This window comes from Loxodonta africana, chromosome 6 (genome assembly GCF_030014295.1).
Source record: "Loxodonta africana isolate mLoxAfr1 chromosome 6, mLoxAfr1.hap2, whole genome shotgun sequence".
Lineage (NCBI taxonomy): Eukaryota > Metazoa > Chordata > Mammalia > Proboscidea > Elephantidae > Loxodonta > Loxodonta africana.
In genome coordinates this window covers 133,107,800-133,130,562 of record NC_087347.1, presented here as the reverse complement: position 1 = coordinate 133,130,562, position 22,763 = coordinate 133,107,800, and positions in this window count along the sequence as shown.

Here is a 22,763-nt window from a genome sequence, read left to right as displayed (position 1 = left end):
TAAAGAGGTCTTTTGCAGATTTGCCCAAAGTGATGCGTCATTTGATTTTTTGACTATTGTTTCCATGTGTGTGGATTGTGGATCCAAGTAAAATGAAATTCTCAACAACTTCAATTTTTTCTCCATTTATCATGATGTTGCTTATTGGTCCAGTTGTGAGGATTTTTGTTTTCTTTATGTTGATGTGTAATCTGTACTGAAAGCTGTGGTCTTTGATCTTCATTAGTAAGTGCTTACAGTCCTCTTAGCTTTCAGCAAGGAAGGTTGTATCATCTGCATAATGCAGGTTATTAATGAGTCTTCCTTCAATCCTGATGCCCCGTTCTCCTTCATACAGTCCAGCTTCTTTGCTCAGCATAGAGATTGAATAGGCATGGTGAAAGAATACAACCCTGATGCACACCTTTCCTGACTTTAAACCATGCAGTATCCCTTTGTTCTGTTTGAATGACTCCCTCTTGAGCTATGTACAGATTCCTCATGAGCACAATTAAGTGCTCTGGAGTTCCCATTCTTTACAATGTTATCCATAATTTGTTATGATCCACACAGTCAAAAGTCTTTGCATAATCAAGAATTCCCTGTAGAATTCTTCAGTATTGCAACACGAGGCTTGAATTTTTCTTCAGTTTTCAGCCTGAGAAACGCTGAGCATGTTCTCTTCCTTTGGTTTTCTATCTCCAAGTCTTTGCACATGTCGTTATAATATTTTACTTTGTCTTCTCAAGCCATCCTTTGAAACCTTCTGTTCAGGTCTTTTACTTTAACATCTCTTCCATTAGCTACTTGACATTCAAAAGCCACTTCCAGAGTCTCTTCTGACATCCATTCTGGTCTTTTTATTTTTATTTATTTATTTTTTTTAACTTTTATTGAGCTTCAAGTGAAGGTTTACAAATCAAGTCAGACTGTCACATATAAGTTTATATACACCTTACTCCATACTCCCACTTGCTCTCCCCCTAATGAGTCAGCCCTTCCAGTCTCTCCTTTCGTGACAATTTTGCCAGCCTCCAACTCTATCCTTCCATCCCCCCTCCAGACAGGAGATGCCAACACAGTCTCAAGTGTCCACCTGATACAGATAGCTCACTCTTCATCAGCATCTCTCTCCTACCCACTGTCCAGTCCCCTCCATGTCTGATGAGTTGTCTTTGGGAATGGTTCCTGTCCTGGGCCAACAGAAGGTTTGGGGACCATGACTGCTGGGATTCCTCTAGTCTCAGTCAGACCATTAAGTATGGTCTTTTTGTGAGAATTTGGGGTCTGCATCCCACTGATCTCCTGCTCCCTCAGGGGTTCTCTGTTGTGCTCCCTGTCAGGGCAGTCATCGGTTGTGGCCGGGCACCAACTAGTTCTTCTGGTCTCAGGATGATGTAGGTCTCTGGTTCATGTGGCCCTTTCTGTCTCTTGGGCTCATAGTTATCCTGTGACCTTGGTGTTCTTCATTCTCCTTTGATCCAGGTGGGTTGAGACCAATTGATGCACCTTAGATGGCCGCTTGTTAGCATTTAAGACCCCAGATGCCACATTTCAAAGTGGGATGCAGAATGTTTTCATAATAGAATTATTTTGCCAATTGACTTAGAAGTCCCCTTAAACCATGGTCCCCAAACCACCCCCCCACCTTGCCCCGCTGACCTTTGAAGCATTCAGTTTATCCCGGAAACTTCTTTGCTTTTGGTCCGGTCCAGTTGAGTTGAACTTCCATGTATTGAGTATTGTCCTTCCCTTCACCTAAAGCAGTTCTTATCTACTAACTAATCAGTAAAAAACCCTCTCCCTCCCTCCCTCCCTCCCCTCCTCGTAACCACGAAAGTATGTGTTCTTCTCAGTTTTTACTATTTCTCAAGATCTTATAATAGTGGTCTTATACAATATTTGTCCTTTTGCCTCTGACTAATTTCGCTAAGCATAATGCCTTCCAGGTTCCTCCATGTTATGAAATGTTTCACAGATTCGTCACTGTTCTTTATCGATGCGTAGTATTCCATGGTGCAAATATACCACAATTTATTTATCCATTCATCTGTTGATGGACACCTTGGTTGCTTCCAGCTTTTTGCTATCATAAACAGAGCTGCAATAAACATGAGTGTGCATATACCTGTTTGTGTAAAGGCTCTTATTTCTCTAGGGTATATTCCGAGGAGTGGGATTTCTGGGTTGTATGGTAGTTCTATTTCTAACCTTTTAAGAAAACACCAGATAGATTTCCAAAGTGGTTGTACCATTTGACATTCCCACCAGCAGTGTATAAGAGTTCCAGTCTCTCTGCAGCCTCTCCAACATTTATTATTTTGTGTTTTTTGGATTAATGCCAGCCTTGTTGGAGTGAGATGGAATCTCATCGTAGTTTTAATTTGCATTTCTGTAATGGCTAACGATCGAGAGCATTTTCTCATGTATCTGTTAGCTGCCTGAATATCTTCTTTAGTGAAGTGTGCGTTCATATCCTTTGCCCACTTCTTGATTGGGTTGTTTGTCTTTTTGTGGTTGAGTTTTGACAGAATCATATAGATTTTAGAGATCAGGGGCTAGTCGGAGATGTCATAGATAAAAATGCTTTCCCAATCTGTAGGTGGTCTTTTTACTCTTTTGGTGAAGTCTTTAGACGAGCATAGGTGTTTGATTTTTAGGAGCTCCCAGTTATCTGATTTTTCTTCGTCATTTCTGATAATGTTTTGTATTCTGTTTATGCCTTATATTAGGGCTCCTAACTTTGTCCCTATTTTTTCTTCCATGATCTTTATCGTTTTAGTCTTTATGTTTAAGTCTTCGATCCACTTGGAGTTAGTTTTTGTGCATGGTGTGAGGTATGGGTCCTGTTTCATTTTTTTGCAAATGGATATCCAGTTATGCCAGCACCATTTGTTAAAAAGACTATCTTTTCCCCAATTAACTGACACTGGGCCTTTGTCAAATATCAGCTGCTTATATGTGGATGGATTTATATCTGGATTCTCAATTCTGTTGCATTGGTCTATGTGCCTGTTGTTCTACCAGTACCAGGCAGTTTTGACTACTGTGGCTGTATAATAGCTTCTGAAATCAGGTAGAGTGAGGCCTCCCACTTTCTTATTCTTTTTCTGTAATGCTTTACTTATCCGAGGCTTCTTTCTCTTCCATATGAAGTTGGTGATTTGTTTCTCCATCACATTAAAAAATGACATTGGAATTTGGATCAAAAGTGCATTGTATGTACAGAAGGCTTTTGCTAGAATAGATATTTTTACTATGTTAAGTCTTCCTATCCATGAGCAAGGTATGTTTTTCCACTTAAGTAGGTCCTTTTTAGTTTCTTGTAGTAGTACTTTGTAGTTTTCTTTGTATAGGTCTTTTACATCTTTGGTAAGATTTATTTCTAAGTATTTTATCTTCTTGGGCGCTACTGTGAATGGTATTGATTTGGTGATTTCCTCTTCAATGTTCTTTTTGTTGATGTAGAGGAATCCAAGTGATTTTTGCATGTTTATCTTATAACCTGAAACTCTGCCAAACTCTTCTATTAGTTTCAGTAGTTTTCTAGAGGATTCCTTAGGGTTTTCTGTGTATAAGATCATGTCATCTGCAAATACAGATAATTTTACTTCCTCCTTGCCAATCCAGATGCCCTTTATTTCTTTGTCTAGCCTATTTGCTCTGGCTAGGACCTCTACCACAATGTTGAATAAAAGGGTTGATAAAGGGCATCCTTGTCTGGTTCCCATTCTCAAGGGAAATGCTTTCAGCCTCTCTCCGTTTAGAATGATGTTGGCTGTTGGCTTTGTATAGATGCCCTTTATTATGTTGAGGAATTTTCCTTCAGTTCCTATTTTGGTGAGAGTTTTTATCATAAATGGGTGTTGGACTTTGTAAAATGCCTTTTCTGCATCAATTGATAAGATCATGTGGTTTTTGTCTTTTGTTTATTTATATGGTGGATTACATTAATGGTTTTTCTAACATTAAACCAGCCTTGCATCCCTGGTATAAATCCCACTTGGTCATGGTGGATTATTTTTTTGATATGTTGTTGAATTCTATTGGCTAGAATTTTGTTGAGGATTTTTGCATCTATGTTCATGAGGGATATAGGTCTGTAATTTGCTTTTTTTGTGATGTCTTTACCTGGTTTTGGTATCAGGGAAATGGTGGCTTCATAGAATGATTTAGGTAGTATTCCATCATTTTCTATGCTTTGAGATACCTTTAGTAGTAGTGGGGTTAACTCTTCTCTGAAAGTTTGGTAGAACTCTGCAGTAAAGCCATCTGGGCCAGGACTTTTTTTTCTTGGGAGTTTTTTGATTACCATTTCAATCTCTTTTTTTGTTATGGGTCTATTTAGTTGTTCTACTTCTGATTGTGTTAGTTTAGGTAGGTAGTGTTTTTCTAGGAATTCTTCCATTTCTTCTAGGTTTGTAAATTTGTTAGAGTACAATTTTTCATAATAATCTCATATGATTCTTTTATTTTCAGTTGGGTCTGTTGTGATGTGGCCCATCTCGTTTCTTATTCGGGTTATTTGTTTCCTTCCCTGTATTTCTTTAGTCACTCTGGCCAATGGTTTATCAATTTTGTTAATTTTTTCAAAGAACCAGCTTTTGACTTTGTTAATTCTTTCAATTGTTTTTCTGTTCTCTAATTCATTTAGTTCAGCTCTAATTTTTATTATTTGTTTTCTTCTGGTGGCTGATGGATTCTTTTGTTGCTCACTTTCTATTTGTTGAAGTTTTCGGGACAGTTCTCTGATTTTGGCTCTTTCTTCTTTTTGTATGTGTGCATTTATCGATATAAATTGGCCTCTGAGCACTGCTTTTGCTGTGTCCCAGAGGTTTTGATAGGAAGTGTTTTCATTCTCGTTGCATTCTATGAATTTCCTTATTCCCTCCTTGATATCTTCTATAACCCAGTCTTTTTTCAGGAGGGTATTGTTCAGTTTCCAAGTATTTGATTTCTTTTCCCTAATTTTTCTGTTATTGATTTCCACTTTTATGGCCTTGCAGTCTGAGAAGATGCTTTGTAATATTTCAATGTTTTGGACTCTGCAAAGGTTTGTTTTATGACCTAATATGTGGTCTATTCTAGAGAATGTTCCATGTGCGCTAGAAAAAAAGTATACTTTGCAGCAGTTGGGTGGAGAGTTCTGTATAAGTCAATGAGGTCAAGTTGGTTGATTGTTGTAATTAGGTCTTCCGTGTCTCTATTGAGCTTCTTACTGGATGTCCTGTCCTTCTCCGAAAGTGGTGTGTTGAAGTCTCCTACTATGATTGTGGAGGGGTCTATCTCACTTTTCATTTCTGTTAAAATTTGATTTATGTATCTTGCAGCCCTGTCATTGGGTGCATAAATATTTAATATGGTTATGTCTTCCTGATCAATTGTCCCTTTTATTATTATGTAGTGTCCTTCTTTATCCTTTGTGGTGGATTTAAGTCTAAAGTCTATTTTGTCAGAAATTAATATTGGTACTCTTCTTCTTTTTTGCTTAGTATTTGCTTGATGTATTTTTTCCATCCTTTGAGTTTTAGTTTGTTTGTGTCTCTAAGTCTAAGGTGTGTCTCTTCTAGACAGCATATAGACAGATTGTGTTTCTTTATCCAGTCTGAGACTCTCTGTCTCTTTATTGGTGCATTTAGTCCATTTACATTCAGCGTAATTATAGGTAAGTATGTATTTGGTGTTGTCATTTTGATGCCTTTTTATGTGTGTTGTTGACAACTTCATTTTTCCACTTACTTTTTTGTGCTGAGACATTTTTCTTTGTAAATTGTGTGTTCCTCATTTTCATAGTATTTGACTTTATGTTTGCTGAGTCATTACATTTTTCTTGGTTTTTATTTTGAGTTATGGAATTGTTATACCTCTTTGTGGTTACCTTAATATTTATCCCTATTTTTCTAAGTAAAAACCTAACTTGTATCATCCTATATCACCTTGTATCCCTCTCCATATGGCAGTTCTATGCCACCTGTATTTAGTCCCTCTTTTTAATTATTGTGATCTTTTACATATTGACTTCAATGATTCCCTGTTTTGAGCATTTTTTTCTTTTTAAAATTAATCTTAATTTATTTTTGTGATTTCCCTATTTGAGTTGATATCAGGATGTTCTGTTCTGTGACCTTGTGTTGTGCTGGTATCTGATATTATTGGTTTTCTGACCAAACATTTTCCTTTAGTATTTCTTGTAGCTTTGGTTTGGTTTTTGAAAATTCTCTAAGCTTGTGTTTATCTGTAAATATCTTAATTTTGCCTTCATATTTGAGAGAGAGTTTTGCTGGATATATGATCCTTGGCTGGCAGTTTTTTCTCCTTCAGTGCTCTGTATATGTCATCCCATTGTCTTCTTGCCTGCATGGTTTCTGCTGAGTAGTCTGAACTTATTCTTATTGATTCTCCCTTGTATGAGACCTTTCTTTTCTCCCTGGCTGCTTTTAAAATTTTCTCTTTACCTTTAGTTTTGGCAAGTTTAATGATAATATGTCTTGGTGTTTTTCTTTTTGGATCAATCTTAAATGTGGTTCGATGAGCATCTTGAAGAGATATCCTTTTGTCTTTCATGATGTCAGGGAAGTTTTCTGTCAGCAGATCTTCAACTATTCTCTCTGTGTTTTCTGTTGTCCCCCTCATTCTGGAACTCCAATCACACGCAAGTTATCCTTCTTGATAGAGTCTCACATGATTCTTAGGGTTTCTTCATTTTTTCAAATTCTTTTATCTGATTTTTTTTCAGCTATATTGGTGTTAATTCCCTGGTCCTCCAGATATCCCAGTCTGCATTCTAATTGCTCAAGTCTGCTCCTCTGACTTCCTATTGCGTTGTCTAATTCTGTAATTTTACTGTTAATCTTTTGGATTTCTGAAAGCTGTCTCTCTATGGATTCTTGCAACTTATTAATTTTTCCACTATGTTCTTGAATAATCTTTTTGAGTTTATCAACTCTTTTATCAGTGTGTTCCTTGGCTTTTTCTGCAGATTGCCTTATTTCATTTCTGAGGTCATCCCTGATGTCTTGAAACATTCTGTAAATTAGTTTTTTATATTCTGTATCTGATAATTCCAGGATTGTATCTTCATTTGGGAAAGATTTTGATTCTTTTGTTTTGGGGGTTGTAGAAGCAGTCATGGTCTGCTTCTTTATGTGGTTTGATATCAACTGCTGTTCCAAGCCATCACTAAGATATTGTAGTGATTTATTCTATATTTGCTCACTGAGTCTTATCTTGTTTTGTTTTCTTTCAATATACGTGGATGGGCTACTAGATTGTGCTGTCTTGATTGTTGTAGCCCTTGACTTACTTATGACCTATTACCAGCTGGTTTGGGCTGTTACCAGATATATATGCCTAAGTCCATTCACTATTCTTGAGTAGAATCTGATTTGGGGTCATCAAGTGTGTGATGCACACTGTCACCTATGCACCTTGAGAAGTAGTGGTGATAGTTGTGTGCACCAGATTCTATTAGCAGCTGGGGTTCACACTCCAGGGTGGGCAGGATGCTGACAGGCTTCCCCCAAGTGTCAGTGAGGTAGGTGTGTCTCTATTCCTAAAGCACCTTGGTTTGTGGGCTCTGCAGCTGTACCTTAGGCCCCCAATGCAAGTACCCCTACAGATTGGTAGGTGTCACCCTCCTTAGACCCCTAAGGCAGGAGGCTAGGTGGTCTGGCGGGAGCTTCAGCCCTCAGTTCCCTATTGTGGGTCAGTGACGGCTCTGCTGAATATGCAGAGATATCAGACCTGGGAAACTTGTCTTCCCAGTAAATCCGCTAAAACAAATGCAGTCAGATCCTTGTCAGAAATGCCTTTGCATTATAATAGCCACCTTGTTCCCTGTACGGATGAAAGCCGGAGACTGTGGATCACATATGCTTGGCTGGAGCTGGTTCTGTGTTTTTAGTCCAATTAGGGAAGGATTTTTGGTCCCTGGGTTTTTTGTGGTTGCTTCTCTCAGGCCAGAAGATTGGGTTAGGAAAAGACCAAAAAAAAAAAAATAAAGGAAAAGAAATACCGCGGAGCAGTTCTCCCTCTGGCTCAGGAAATTCCAATGTTAATGAAGCCACCTGGGAAGGGGAGGGGAGGGTTCAGAAAAACAGGAGAGAGTAGCACCCCGGAATTAGACAAAGTTACTTATCTTGCTTGAGATGACTGTTTTATCTGAGGTTCCCGAGGGGTGTGTCACCTGTGTGCACTCGCTGGGTGGAGATTTCCCCCGAGGGTCAGGCCCGCATCCCGTGCTTGCGCTGTCCCAGAAGCCATGGTCAGTTCCTCCGCTGCCAGTCCAAAGCCCTGTGCCAAGGTTCCCCAGCTGGGACGCTACACTCCTGGCTCCAATACCAGTCACTGCCTCCCGGCGACTCCCCTTCTTGCCAGCTGCATCACAGCGCTGCCCGCGTGGACCAGCTGGGCCCCCTCCCAAGGTCAGTTCAGGGCAGTAGGGCTGCGCCGCATGTTTGTGCTGTCACAGGATGCTGTGCTCAGCTCACCTGCGTCCAGTCCAAACCCCAGCGCCAAGGTTTCCTGACTGGGACACTGGCTCCAGGCTCCGAAAACAGTCGCTGCTTCCCTGTAATTGTTCATTCTCGGTCTCTGTCACTCAGGTCAACTCTTTCAATCTGTGTTTGTTGGTCAGGGTTCGTAGATTGTCATGTATGTGATCGATTCACTTGTTTTTCTGAGTCTTGTTGCAGAGGAGTCCAAGGTAGTGTCTACGTAGTCAGCCATCTTGGCCCCCTCCTTTTCCTGGTCTTTTTTATGACCTCTTTCTTTCTTCATGTATGATGTCCTTGATTTCATTCCCGAAGTACAACCATGTCAGTGATTGTATAATATCCATATGCCAGCAAGCAAGATCAGTCAATACAACTATTATTCAAATTTATGCACCAACCACTAAGGCCAAAGATGAAGAAACTGAAAATTTTTTTCAACTTCTGCTGTCCAAAATTGATGAAACCCACAATCAAGATACACTGGTAATTACTAGTGATTGCAATGCAAAAGTTGGAAACAAAGAAGAAGGATTGGTAGTTGGAAAATACGGCCTTTGTGATGGAAACGCCTGTGATTGCATGATGGAAAAGCTCAGTATCTTCAGTCAGAACAAGGCCAGGGCCCAGCTGTGGAATAGACCATCAATTGCTAGTATGCAAGTTTAAGTGGAAGCTGAAGAAAATTAGAACAAGTCCATGAGAGTCAAAGTGAGACTTTGTGTATAACCTGAAATTAGAGACTATCTCTTATGTTATCTTCTGGAAATTGTATAGTTTTGCACCTTAGATTTATGATCTATTTTGAGTAAATTTTAGTGAAAGTTATAAGCTTTATGTCTACATAATTTTTGAGTTTTTTTTCTTTTTTGCATATGGATGTCCAGTTATTCCAGTGCTATTTGTTGAAAAGTTTCTCCTTTGAACTGCCTTTTCTTCTTTGTCAAAGATCATTCGACTATACTTGGGTGAATCTATTCCTGGGCTTTTTATATTGTTTCCCTGATCCACTTGTTTATTCCTTCTCCAATATCACACTGTCTTGATCATTGCAGCATTATAGTTAGTCTTGAAGTCTCATAATGTCAGCCCTCCAACTTTATTCTTAGTATTGTGTTGGGCTTTTGCCTTTTCATATAAGTTTTAAAGTCAGTTTTTTGATATTCAGAAAATAACTTGCTGGGATTTTGATTGGGATTGTATTGAGTCTATAAATCCAGTTGGGAAGAGTTGACATATAATATTAAAACTTTCTATCTATAAACATCTATGAGACCTATCTATTTAGATTTTATTTGATTTCATTAATCAGTATTTCATAGTTTTCTTCATATAGATTTTCTAAATATTTGTTAATTTTATACTGAGGTATTTCATGTGTGCATGCTAAAGTAAACGGTATTGCATTTTTAATTTCGAATTTTAATATTTGTATTGCTAGCATGTAGGAAAACAACTGACTTTAATACTGAGCTTGTGTCTTATCATCATGTATTAGTTCCAGGAGTTTTTGGTTTTTTTTTTAAATATTGTAATGAATGATGAGAATATAATTTCCTCATGAAATCAGGAATAAGATATATATGTGTGTGTGTGTGAGTGTGTGTGTGTGTGTGTGATCCAAGATTCTGATTTATATTACTTTCTCTGAAGAAATTAAAAAAGAATGTTGAGGCACGTCTGCTGCCAATTAATTCTTTCAATTTTTATTTTTATTTTTCAGAGAAACTCTATTTCTCTTAACATTTGGAGGATAGTTTTTTTCTGGGTATAAAATTCTAGGTTGTTGGATTTTTTTTTTCTTTCAAAGCTTTAAATATTTAAACCACTCTTTTATTTGCATGTTTACTGACAAGAAGTCTTTTTACTTATTATTCCTATTTCTCTTTAGATAAAGTTGTCCCCCCCCCCCCCGCCACCGGCATCTTTCAAAATTTTCTTCTTGGTCATTTAATATGATTTGCTTAGTTTATAGTGTTTTTAAATTTATTTTTCTTGATGTTCTCTGAACTTTCCTGAATCTGTGATTTAGTGTCTGTCATTAATTTTGGGAAGTTCTCTGGCACTATTATTTCAATTATTTCTTGTCTGCTCTTTCTTCTCCTTCTGGTATTCCAATTATGTGTATTCCAATTACGCCTTTTGAAATTTTTCCACTCTTCTTATATGTTCTGTTCTATTTTCTTCACTCCTTTTTTTTTTCTCTTTGATGTTAATTTGGGACATTTCTATTGCCTTACTTTAAAGCTAATTTATTCTTTCCTAGGCTGCGTAGAGGCATACTTCAGAGATATTGCAGGTTTGGTTCCAGACGACTGCAGTAATGTGAATACTGTGATAAAGTGTGTCCAATGATTTTTTTTTTGTTTCCCAGTGCATATAAAAGTTCTGTCTACACTATACTGTAGTCTATTAAGTGCACAATAGCATTATGTCTAAAAAAAAAATGTACATACCTTAATTAAAAATACTTTATTGCTAAAAAATGCTAACCATCATCTGAACCTTCAGCAAGTTGTAATCTTGTTGCTGGTGGAAAGTCTTGTCTCAGTGTTGATGGCTGCTGACTGATCAGGGTGGTGGTCTCTAAAGGTTGGAGTGGCTGTGGCAATTTCTTAAAATAAGACAACAGTGAAGTCTGCTGCAACAATTGGCTTGCCCTTTCACAAAAAAAATTTCTCTGTACCACAGCAGAACGTCTTTCATAATTTGAGTCAATCCTTTCAAACTCTGAAGCTGCTTTATCAACAAAGTTTATGTTATATTCTAAATTATTTCTGGTCATTTCAACAATGTTCACAGCATCTTCACCAGGAGTAGATTCCATCTCAAAAAACCACTTGCTTTTCTCAACCATAAGAAGCAACTCCTCATCCATTGATGTTTTATCATGAGATCACAGCAATTCAGTCATATCTTTGTGATCCACTTTTAATTCTAGTTCTCATGCTATTTCCACCACATCTGTAGTTATTTCCTTTATTGAAGTCTAGAATCCCTCAAAGTCATCCATGAGGGTTAGACTCAACTTCTTCCACACTCCTGTTAATATTGATATTTTGACCTCCTTCCATGAATCAGGAAACCCTGGTGGCATAGTGGTTAAGAGCTACAGCTGCTAACCAAAAGGTCAGCGGTTCGAATCCACCAGGTGTATTGGGCAGTTTACTCTGTCGTATAGGGTCTCTGTGAGTTGGAACTGACTGGACGGCAGTGGGTTTTTTTGGTTTTCCATGAATCATAAATGCTATAAATGTCAGCTAGAATGGTGAATCTTTTCCAGATGGTTTTCTATTTACTTTGTCCAGGTCCATCAGAGGAATCACTACCTACGGCAGCTATATATAGCCTTACAAAATGTATTTCTTAAATAATAAGACTTAAAAGTTGAAAATACTCCTGGATACATGAGCTGCAGAATGGATGTTGTCTTAGCAGTCACGAAACAACATTAATCTCCTTGTATATCTCCATCAGAGCTCTTGGGTGACCATGTGCACTGTCGGTGAACAGTAATATTTTGAAAGGAACCTTCTCTTCCTGAGCAATAGGTCTCAGCAGTGGGTTTAATATATTCAGTACACCATGTTGTAAACAGATGTGCTGTCACCCAGGCTTTGTTGTTCCATTTATAGAGCACAGGCAGAGTGTATTTAGCATAGTTCTAAGGGCCCTAGGATTTTCAGAATGGTAAACAAGCACAGGCTTCAACTTAAAGTCACCAGCTGCATTAGCCTCTAACATGAGAGTCAGCCTGTCCTTTGAAGCTTTGAAGCCAGGCATTGACTTTTCCTCTCTAGTTATGAAAGTCCTAGATGACATCTTCTTCCGATATAATGCCGTTTTGTCTACACTGAAACTCTATTGTTTAGTGCAGCCACTTCCAAGTTTCTTAGCTAGAGCTTCTGGATAACTTGTGTAGCTTCTACGTCAACACTTGCTGCTTCACCTTCACTTTTTGCTATGGAGACAGCGTCTTTCCTTGAACCTCACGAGCCAGCCTCTATTAGTTTCAAACTTTTCTTCTGCAGCTTCCTCACCTCTCTCAGCCTTCATAGAATTGAAGAGTGTTAAGGTCTTTCTCTGAATTAGGCTGTGGCTTAAGGGAATGTTGTGGTTGGTTTGATCTTCTATCCAGACTACTGAAACTTTCTTCATGTCAGCAATAAAACTCTTTTGCTTTTTAAGCATTTGTGTGTTGGCTAGAGTAGCATTTTTAATTTCCTTCAAGAACTTTTCCTTTGCATTCACAATATGGCTAAATGTTTAGCCCAAGACACCTAGCTTTTGGCCTGTCTCTGCTTTCACCATACCTTCCTTATGAAGCTTGATTGTTTCTAACTTTTGATTTAAAGTTAGAGACTTGAGAGTCTTCCTTTCACTTGAACACTTAGAGGCCATTTTAGGAATATTAATTGCCTTATTTTCAATATTGTCATGTTTCAGAGAATAGAGAGGCCTAAGGAGAGGGAGAAAGATGGGGGAACAGCTGGTCAGTGGAGCAGTCGGAAAAAACACATTTATCAATTAAGTTTGTCATCTTATATTTTATGATTCCTGGCACCCCAAAACAATTACAATAGTAACATCAGAGATCACTGATGACACATCACCATAACAGTTATAATAATAATGAAAATTTTGAAATATTGCAAGAATTACCAAAATGTAAGACCTGTACAAAGAAAACTATAAAACACTACTGCAAGAAATCAAAAAAGATCTACATAAATGGAAAAACATACCATGCTTATGGACAGGTAGCCTCCACATTGTGGAAAATGTCAATCCTACCCAAAGCGATCTAAAAATACAATGCAATTCTGATCCAAATACCAACAACATTTTTTAAAGAGAGGGAAAAACTAATCATTAAATTTATATGAAAAAGGAAGAGGCCAAGAATAAGTAAAGCACTATTGAAGAATAAAGTGGGAGGACTTGCACTAACTTACCTCAGAACTACTATACAGCTGCGGTGGTCAAAACAGCCTGGTACTGCTACAAGGACAGATACATTGACCAATGGAACAGAATGGAGAACCAAGATGTAAATCTATCCTCCTAGGGTCACCTGATCTTTGACGAGGTCCCAAGGTCCATCAGCTGGAGAAAAGACAGTCTTTTTAACAAATGATGCTGGCAAAACTGGATGTCCATCTGCAAAAAAAATGTAACAAGGCCCATACATCACACCATACCCAAAAACTAATTCAAAATGGATCAAAGACCTAAATATGAAACCAAAAACTATAAATATCATAAAAGAAAAGGTAATATCAATGCTAGAGGCCTTAATACATGACATTAACAGGATACAAACCACAACTAACAACACACAAATTCCAAAAGATAAGCTAGATAATTGGGATCTTCTAAAAATTAAACTTACGCTCATTAAAAGACTTCACCAAAAGAGTAAAAAGAGAACCTATAGACTGGGAAAAATTTTTTGGCTATGACAAATTTGACAGTGGTCTTATCTCTAAAATCTACAAGAAAACACAACACCTTTACAACAAAAAGACAAATAATTAAATTTAAAAATGAGCAAAAGAAATGAACAGACACTTTACCAAAGAAAACATTCAAGTGGCTAACAGACACATGAGGAAATGCTTGAGATTACTAGCCATTAAAGAAATGCAAATGAAAACCTCAATGAGATATCATCTCATCCCCGCATTACTGGCACACACACACAAAAAAAAAAAACAGAAAGTACTTAATGTTGGAGAGGCTGCAGAGAGATTGGAAATTTTATGAACTTCTGGTGGGAATTCAAAATGGCACAACCATTTTGAAAAACGATATGGCACTTCCTTGGAATACTAGAAATAAAAAATATCATATGAACCAGTAATCTCATTCCTGGGAATATATCCCAGAGAAATAAGAGCTGTCACAAGAATATACATATGCACACCCATGTTCATTGCAGCATTGTTCACAATAGCAAAATGATGGAAACAATCCAGATGCCCATCAACAGATGAATGGATAAACAAACTGTGGAGTACTACACAACGATAAAGAACAATGATGAATCTGCAAAACATCTCACAATGTGGATGAATCTGGAGGGCATTACACTGAGTGAATTAAGTCAATCACAAAAGGACAAATACTGTATGAGACCACTACTATGAAAACTCATGAAAATATTTACAAACAGAAAGAAACAATTGTTGATGGTTAGGAGGGAGGGGAGGGGTGAGGATGGAAAAACACTAAATAAACAATAGATAAGTGGTAAGTTTGGTGAAGAAAAGACAGTACACCATACTGGAAAAGCCAGCACAACTTCTACAAGGCAAGGTCATGGAAGCTCCATAGAGCCTTCCAAATTCCCTGAGGGACCAAATTACTGGAATGAGGGATGTGGGGACCATGGGCTCGGGGAACATCTAGCTCAATTGGTATAACGCAGTTTACAAAGAAAATGTTCTACATTCTACTTTAGCGAGTAGCATCTGTGGATCTTAAAAGCTTGTGCGCGATCATCTAAGATATTCCACTGGTCTCACAGCGTCTGGATCTCACCTTGTCTGGAGCAAAGGAGAATGAAGAAAACCAAAGACACAAGAGAAAGATTAGTCCAAAGGACTACTGGACCACAACTACAACAGCCTCCACCAGACTGAGTCCAACACAACTAGTTGGTGCCCAGTGACCACCATTGACTGCTCTGACAGGGATTACAGTAGAGCGTCCTGGACAGAGCTGGAGAAGAATGTAGAACAATATTCTACCTCACTCAAACACACACACACACACACACACACACACAAAGACTAGACTAACTAGTCTGACAGAGACTGGAGAAACTCTAAGAGTATGGCCTCCAGACAGCCTTTTAGCTCAGTAATTGAAGTCACTACTGAGGTTTACCCTTCATCCAAAGATTCAAAAAAATAAGCCAAACCCAGTGCCATCGAGTTGATTCTGACTCACAGCAACCCTATAGGACAGAGTAGAACTGCCCCATAGAGTTTCCAAGGAGCACCTGGAGGATTTGAACTGCCGACATTTTTGGTTAGTAGCCGTAGCACTTAACCACTACGCCACCAGGGTTTCCATCCAAAGATTAGATAGGCCCATAAAACAAAATAAGACTAAAGGGGCACACCAGCCCAGGGACAAGGACTAGAAGGCAGAAGGGAAGAGGAAAGCTGCTAACAGGTAGCCCAAGGTAGAGAAGGAGTGTTGACATGTTGCAGGGTTGGTAACCAAGGTATCAAAACAAGATGTATTGTAATTGTTTAATGAGAAACTAGTTTGTTCTGTAAAATTTCAACTAAAGCACAATAAAAAAAATTGTGGCATGGAGACACAAAGTGAGCACATGCTGTTGGAAAAATGACACCAATAGACTTGTTTGACACAAGGTTGTTACAAACTTCCATTTGTAAAAAATGCAATATCCTCATATATACCTATAGTGTAATCATAAGCTCATCAAAGCATTCTTCATTTATGCAACAGTGGGTATTTTTTTGGTAGAAATTTTCTTTTGATTCTTTCTTGAAATTTACATTATATTCCTTAGCTTACCTTACCCATTTGTTCAGGTATGAAGTCTACTGTTTTCCATTAGAGCTCGTAACATATTAATTACAGTTACTTTAAGTTCTTATCCAAATAATTCCAACATCTGTGTCATATCTGAGTCTGGTTCTGATATTTGTTTTGTCTCTTCACATGTTTTGTTGTTGATGCTATTTTTTTTATCCTTTTAGCATGCCTCACAATTTTTTGTTGTTGTTGCTGTTCAAAGCTGCGTATCTTCTTTTGGGTAATAGCAATTGAGATAAATGTTCTGCTGCTATTCATAAGGTTTTCACTGGCTAATGCTTTTCAGAAATAGGCTGCCTGGTCCTTCTTCCTAGTCTGTCTTAGCCTGGAAGCTCAGCTGAAACCTGTCCGCCATGGGTGACCCTGCCGGTATCCGAATAATGGTGGCATAGCTTCCAGCTTCACAGCAACACGCAAGCCCCCACAGTACGACAAACTGACAGATACGTGCTCACCTGACTATGCCAAGAAATATGGAAGACAGCTTCCTGGCCAACTGACTGGAAGAGATCCATATTTATGCCTATTCCCAAGAAAACTGATCCAACCAAATGTGTAAATTATAGAACAATATCATTAATATCACACACAAGTAAAATTTTGCTGAAGATCATTCAAAAATGGCTGCAGCAGTATATCGACAGGGAACTGCCAGAAAGTCAGGCCAGTTTCAGAAGAGGATGTGGAACCAGGGATATCACTGCTGATGTCAGATGGATCCTGGCTGAAAGCAGAAAATACCAGAAGGATGTTTACCTGTGTTTTATTGACTATGCAAAGGCATTCAACTGTGTGGATAGTAACAAATTATGGATAACTTTGCAAAGAATGGGAAGTCCAGAACACTTAATTGTGCTCATGAGGAACCTTTACATAGATCAAGAGGCAGTTGTTCAGATAGAACAAGGGGATACTGGTTGGTTTAAAGTCAGGAAAGGTGTGTGTCAGGGTTGTATTCTTTCACCATACCTATTCAATCTGTATGCTGAGCAAGTAATACGAGAAGCTGGTCTATCTGAAGAAGAACAGGGCATCAGGATTGGAGGAAGACTCATTAATAACCTGTGTTATGCAGATGACACAACCTTGTTGCTGAAAGTGAAGAGGGCATGAAGCACTTACTAATGAAGATCAAAGACCACAGCCTTCAGCCCGGATCGCACCTCAACATAAAGAAAACAAAAATCCTCAGAACTGGACCAATAAGCAACATCATGATAAATGGAGAAAAGATTGAAGTAGTCAAGGATTTCCTTTTACTTGGATCCACAATCAACGCCCACGGAAGCAGCAGTCAAGAATTCAAAAAATGCATTGCACTGGGTAAATCTGCTGCAAAGGGCCTCTTTAAAGTGTTGAAGAGCAAAGATGTCACCTTGAAGACTAAGGTGCGCCTGACCCAAGCCATGGTATTTTCAATTGCATCATATGCATGTGAAAGCTGGACACTGGATAAGGAAGACCAAAGAAAAATTGACGCCTTTGAATTGTGGTGTTGGTGAAGAATATTGACTATATCATGGACTGCCAAAAGGACGAACAAATCTGTCTTGGAGGAAGTAAAACCAGAATGCTCCTTGGAAGCAAGGATGGCAAGACTGCGTCTTACACACTTTGGACATGTTGTCAGGAGGGATCAGTCCCTGGAGAAGGACATCATGCTTGGCAGAGTACAGGGTCAGCAGAAAAGAGGAAGACCCTCAACGAGGTGGATTCACACAGTGACTGCAACAGTGAGCTCAAGCATAACAATGATTATAAGGATGGCTCAGGACCAGGCAGTGTATCGTTCTGTTGTGCATAGGGTCACTATAAGTTGGAACCGACTTGATGTCACCTAACAATAACAACAACAATGGAGATAAATAGATTTGAGTGTGAAGATTAATATTAACCACATAGAACTTGGGCTGCGTTTAATGTTTTCTGTAGCTGTAGGTTCCAGAAACTTCAAATTCCTCTAATGTCCGTGTTTTTGTCTCCTCTGTTTTTTTTTTTTTTTGGGGGGGGGGTTTCCCTAAATACTGCTTATTAAATAGAGTTTGAGCCTTGAAGAAAGTTTAATTGTAATCCACTGTTATTTTACTGGAGTTTTGTTGGTGTGGTTCTCAGGTGTGGACAAGTGAAAGAATTCTGCATTGGGCAAATCTTATGCAAAAGACCTCATTAAACTCTTTAATAGCAAAGATATCAGTTTGATGACTAAAGTGGGCCTGACCTAAGCCATGGTATTTTCAATTGCCTCATATTCATGTGAAAGTTGGACAATGAAAAAGAAAGACCAAAGAAGAATTGAAGCATTTGCACTATGGTATTGGCAAAGAGTGTTGGCTATTTGATGGACTGCCAGAAGAATGGACAAATCTGTCCTGGAGAAAGTATACCCAAACTGCTCCTTAGAAGTGAAGATGGTGAGACTTCATCTAGCTTACTTTGGACATGTTATCAGGAGGAATCAATCCCTGGAGAAGATCATCATGCTTTGTAGAATAGAGGGTCAGTTAAAAAAGAAGAAGGCCCTCAAAGAGAGAGGTTTACACAGTGGCTGCAACAATGGACTCAAACGTACCTACTATTGTGAGGATGCTGCAGGACTGTGCAATATTTTGTTTTGTTATACATAAGGTCACTGTGAGTCAGAACCCATTTGACAGCATATTTTAGGTTCACCAGCCCCAGCTACTACATGAGTCAGGAGAAGCTTCCAGGCTGCCACTTGGCCCATGGATTTGGGACTTGCCAGCTGCCACAATTATGTGAGTCATTTCCTTAGAATAAATCTCTCTACATATATTTATATGTATACTTCACTGGTTTTGCTCATCTGGAGAATACAGCCTAAGACAAGGATCTATCAGATTTTTCCATTGTAATGTTACTATTTTCCCCTTGCAATCAGTAAGTAAGAACCCTGGTGGTGCAGTGGTTAAGGGCTCAGCTGCTAACCAAAAAGTCAGCAGTTTGAACCCACCAGCCAGCCACTCCACAAGAGAAGGATGTGGCAGTCCATTACAGCCTTGGAAATTCTACGGGACAGTTCCAATCTGTTCTATAGGATCATCTTGAGTCAGAATCCACTTGACGGCTTTTTTTTTAATCAGTAAGTAAATGGTGGGGAGATACTTTGAAAGTATATAAATGGTTTTCTAACTTCATCATTCCTTCTGTATTTACTAGTCAACGTTCTATTGTGATGTAGTGCTTTACTTTCTAAGACAATTAATAAGTAATTGATTATATTGGCATTGACAAATGCCCTTCTAATTTATGCATTTGGTTATAACCCATTACTATCATTTCATTGATGCCAAAGCTGTTAAAAATTTGTCTGGCTTTTCAGTTTTAATGTTCTTCTGAGAACATTTCCTCAACTTTCTGTTATGACAAGATCTTCCAAGTTCATTTCATATTCATCTACCCTGTCTCTGAAAACAGCCTTTTTTTCCCAAGGGACCTGGATATTTTTAGTGTAGAATGGTATTCAGAAGCAAAGATCTGTGTGCAAGGTGTGTTCATTGCTTTTGGTGTGTCACTATTATTAGCTCCTCTTAGCAACCAAAGCTGGAAAATACATGGATGTATACAAATATAAGTTGTTGCTGTACTTAGTTGCCACTGAGTCAGCTCCAACTCATGGAGAACTTACATATAACAGAATAAAACATTGCCCAATCCTGTGCCATCTTTATGATCATTGGTATGTTTGCGTCCATTATTTTGGCAATTGTGTCAATCAACTTCATATACGTGTGTGTGTGTGGGTGTGTGTGTGTGTCCCTGGGAGGCGTACACCATTAAGTGTTCCACTACTAACTGAAAGGTTGTCCGTTCAAATCTGCACAGAAGCACCTTGTAAGAAAGTCATGCTTCCGAATTGTCAAAGTCTTAAAGCCAATGGAGCAGAGTTCTACTCTGAAACACATGGGGAAGCCATGTGTCACAGTCAACACAGAAGCAACTGGTTTGGTGTATATATATACACACACACACATAAACACACACATATACACACACACACACACGTATACATGCATGTATATATACACATGGTGAGTGCTGGTAGTGCAATTGTTAAGAACTTGGCTGCTAACCAAAAGGTCAGCAGTTTGAATCCACCAGCAGCTCCTTGGAAACCCTATGGTGCAGTTTTACTCTGTTCCGTAGGGTTGCTGTGAATCGAAATTGAATCAATGGCAATTCTTTTTTATGTATGATCTATTTAATATTATCTAATACAGTAGAAAAGAAAACATAGATTCCAATCCAACAATTTAGGGTACATTCTACTGTTCTATTTTCCATATTTAACAGCCTTCTTCAATAGTGAGAAACCTGGCTCCCATCATTTTCAATAATTTACTAATTTGTGCAATCCTCTAGTTCACAGAAGGTAGTTTCATAATTACAAACCCATATCACTGGCAAAAGCAAATCTACCAACTAGAATTAAAGATTTGTTTACTATTCTTATTTTGAGTTAATATTTTTATATTGGGAAATGCACACATTTTAAAGGTGTAATTTAATAAATTTTGAATACTTGTACATGTGTCCTCATAGCTCATACCCGCATTAAGATATAAGATATTTTTGTTACCTGAGAAACTGCCTTTACATTCCTTCCAAATCAGTCTCCATTCCACCAAAGGTAAGTACTTCCCTGTTTTCTTTTTTTTCCCAACATCTCTCTGTTGTATCTGCTCCTGAAAACTGTATAAATGTAATTACACACTTTTTGTTAGATCCTTTGGTTCAGCATATTTTTTTTAACATCTACACATCCCTTAACACGTAAATTTGTAAATAAATGTTGGCGTATTTAAGAATAGAATACTACTTAGCTTTTTTTTATCCATGATGTTTTATGTTTTAGTAATCTGACTTTTATTATTGCTAAGTAGTATTCTATTCTTAAATACGCCAACATTTATTTACAAATTTACATGTTAAGGGATAACTATGTTGTTTTAAATTGTGGGCTACTATGCATTAAAGCTAGTATTAACTAGCTTTTAATACACTAGCAGATAAATTTAATATACTAGTAGCTAAAGTGAACAGAAGAACAGAAGAAATGATGAAGTAAAAGAGCTGAACAGAAGATTTCAAAGGGTGGCTTTAGAAAACACAGTAAGGTGTTATGATGAAATGTGCAAAGACTTGGTGTTAGCAAACCAAAAGGGAAGAACACACTCAGCATTTCTCAAGCTGAAATAGCTGAAGAAAATATATAAGACTTGAGTTGCAATATTAAAAGATTCTATGGGCAAAATATTGAATTATATACAAAGTATCAAAAAAATGGCAGGAATACATACAGTCACTGTACCAAAAAAAAAAAAAAAATTAGGTCAATGTTCAGCCATTTTAGAAGTAGCGTATGATCAAGAACTGATGGTGTTAAAGGAAGAAGTCCAAGCTACACTGAAGGCATTGGAGAAAAACAAGGCAACAGGAATTGATGGAATACCAATAGAGATGTTTCAACAAACAGATGTAACACTGGAAGCGCTCACTCGTTTAAGGCAAGAAATTTGGAAGAGAGCTACCTGGCCAACTGAACGGAAGAGATCTGTATTTGCAGCGTTCCAAAGGAAGGTAATCTAACTGAAACAGAAATTATCAAACAATATCATTGCTATCACACAAAAGCAAAATTTTGCTGAAGATAATGCAAAAATGGTTGCAGCTGTACATCAATAGGGAACGGCCAGAAATTCAAGCCAGACTCAGAAGAGCACGTGGAACCAGGAATATCGTTGCTGATGTCAGATGGATCTTGGATGAAAGCAGAGAATGCTAGAAAAAAATATTTACCTGTCTTTTATTGACTACGCAAAGACATTCAACTGTGTAGATCATAACAAATGAAGTATAACACTTTGAAAAATGAGAATTCCAGAACTCTTAATTGTGCTCATGAGGAGCCTGTACATAGTCCAAGAGGCATTCTTTCAAGCAGAACAAGATGGTACTGCATGGTTGAAAATCAGAAAAGCTGTGTGTCATGGGTGTATCCTTTCACCACACTTATTCATTCTGTATGTTTAGCAAATAATCCAAGAAGCTGGACTATATAATGAAGAACTTGGCAACAGGATTGGAGGAAGACTCATTAACAACCTACTATTTGCATATGACACAACATTGTTCTCTGAAAGTGAAGAGGACTCCAGGCACTTACTGATGAAGATCAAAGACCACAGCCTTCAGTATGGATTACACCTCAACATAAAAAAACAAAAATCCTCACAACTGGATCAATAAACAACATCATGATAAAAGGAAAACAAAAATATTGAAGTTGTCAAGGATTTAATTTTACTTGGATCCACAATCAATGCCCCTGAAATCAGCAGTTAAGGAATTAAACGATATATTACATTGGGCAAACCTGCTGCAAAAGTCCTCTTTACCAAATGTGAAAAGATCAAGATATCTCTTTGAGGACTAAGGTGTGCTTCACCCAAGCCATGGTCTTTTCAACTGCCTCATTTGAATAAAGAAGAGTGAAGCAGAACAGTGAATAAAGAAGAGAGAAAAAAAATTGATGTCTTTGAATTACGGTGGTGTCAAAGAATATTGAATGTATAGTGGATTCGCAGAAGAACAAACACATCTGTCTTGGAAGAAGTACAGCCAGAACACTCCTTAGAAGTCAGCATGGTGAGACTTCATCTTATGTACTTTTTTTTTTTTTGAACAATAATCTTTTGT